The 2,077-nt window shown below is 49.4% G+C and overlaps 1 protein-coding gene across 1 annotated transcript in view; it reads left to right on the forward strand.

Moving 5' to 3' along the window:
• The window catches only part of TSN (translin), a 146,194-nt gene that overhangs the window by 135,879 nt on the left and 8,238 nt on the right, over nucleotides 1-2,077 (forward strand). Inside the window, exon 8 of the transcript XR_002781199.1 lies at nucleotides 22-109. The gene's annotated coding sequence lies outside the window, so the exon portion shown is untranslated. The remainder of the gene's footprint in view (nucleotides 1-21; nucleotides 110-2,077) is intronic.

Here is a 2,077-nt window from a genome sequence, read left to right on the forward strand (position 1 = left end):
GTATTCTGGGTTCTCTTTCAGATTGGAGCTCTGACTCTCCGGATGGCCGAGCCCTGACCAGACTCAGAGGAGGGACGGACCAACTCACCAGGAATAGCCACAGGATAAGGTAAGGCCCCAGGGCTCAGCACCCCAGTCAGGTTCTGTTTTCAGATGGAAGAGGAGCTTGATCACCTCCTAAAGTCTTCAGTTAGAAGACACTGGTCAGGGTCTTCCTGGGGGTGGTTGTGGGGAGACAAAGGTCAGGGCCTTCCAAAAAGCGGGGAGGCAATGTTTTAACATCTGGTGTGTGAATGTGCAAGTAAATGAGCGACCTAGCAGGTTTGACTTGGTCAGGTACAAATTTGTGGCTATATGACTGGGTACCCGTAAGGTCCCCTAAAGGCTATGGAGTCTGAGTGGACTCGTCTACGATTCTGTGATGCACAGCATATGGTCCAGGGAGGCATTGGACTAGTATCCGATCATAAGTCACAAAGTTGAGTCTGCTACGGCCAAGGATTACCAAAGCTCTTTCGAGACACGGCCAGACAAGCACCTGAGTGGTCTCCTCTTTGGAGGAGGCACCCACTCTTGTTTGTCTTTGCACCACCAACACAGGGTGGGATATACAAGGAGGGGAAACAATTGATTACTGATTTAGCTTAAGAATTGTCTATCTCCAAATGGCCCTTTTGATATAGGGGCCCTCTGTCAAATTATTTTCTTGAAATTTTAAGGTCTATTTTCCCCCTCCATTACGAAGCTCCCTAAGACAATATGGGTGGAGTTTCCTCTAAGCCAATTGTCTTAAATTGTATGTTGAAAAATTTTAAGAAAGATTTCCCAGGGTATTACGAGGTCAAATTGACCCCAAGAAAACTTCGCCTCTTTGTGAGCTTGAGTGGCCTGCTTTCAGGGTAGGATAGCCTTCTGAAGGGACCCTAGACGTCCCCACTCTTAGAGCTGTATACCTGGTAGTGACAGGGATCCCTGGACATCCAGACCAGTTTCCATACATAGACTCATGGTTGAAAATCACTACTGTAGTGCCCCCTTGGGCCTGGTTCTGCGCAAATAAGCAGGGAAAGAATAAGGTACTTGTGGCTCGACTGACTCAGGGAAAGGACAAGGAAGAGCCAGCAAGAGTCATCCACCAAGGGGACCCTGAGGAAGAACCTCTCTTCCCACTACCGTACATCCCAACAGTTCCACTAGTCCCTGCACAGCCACTCTACCCCCCAATTACCTGACAGCCATCTGCTATCGGTGCCTTCGCCACCCCAACAGCCTTAGTGGCCACCAAGCCCAAATCCACAGCGCATCTTCGCTCAGCCACACAGCCAGCCCAGCAGGCTGTGCCTCTCAAGATGCCTCTCTGAGAGACACGAGGCTCTCTTGAGATTAGCAAAGATGGTACACTTCAGCCAGGCCGCCCTGTCCTCTACTATCACCCTTTCAGCACAACTGACCTCCTCAACTGGAAATATCATACCTCGTCCTATTTGGAGAAACCCTAGGCAATGATTGACCTGCTTGAGTCCATCTTCCAAACCCATCAGCCTATGTGGGATGACTGTCACCAACTCCTCCTAACTCTCTTCAACACTGAAGAACGATGCCGAATTCTGTCAGAAACATGAGGGTAGCTCCAAGAACAAGCACTGGACAGTGTACTAGACCCCATAGCATGGGCCTTGGGGGCTGTGCCTGATGCCAGGACCAACTGAGACTTCAACATCCTGAACAGAAGAGAATCTCTCGACAGGTACTGGCAGGCTTGAAAGCTGGGGCCAGAAAGCCGACAAACATTTCCGAAATGGCACAAGTACTCCAGAAGCCAGATGAATCACCCACAGAGTTCTATGAGAGACTATGCGAGGCATTCTGGGTGTATACCCCTTTTGACCCTGAAGCATGAGAAAACCAATGCATGGTCAACACAGTATTCGTGGCTCATTCTTACACTGATATCCACCACAAGATTCAGAAATTAGAGGGCTTTGCTGGGATGAATGTCACCCAGCTGTTGGAGGTTGCAAAAAGGTATTTGTGAACCATGACCGGGAGGCTCAAAAGATAGCTGATAAGTGGATGG

This window comes from Pteropus vampyrus, unplaced genomic scaffold, assembly GCF_000151845.1.
Source record: "Pteropus vampyrus isolate Shadow unplaced genomic scaffold, Pvam_2.0 Scaffold87, whole genome shotgun sequence".
NCBI lineage: Eukaryota > Metazoa > Chordata > Mammalia > Chiroptera > Pteropodidae > Pteropus > Pteropus vampyrus.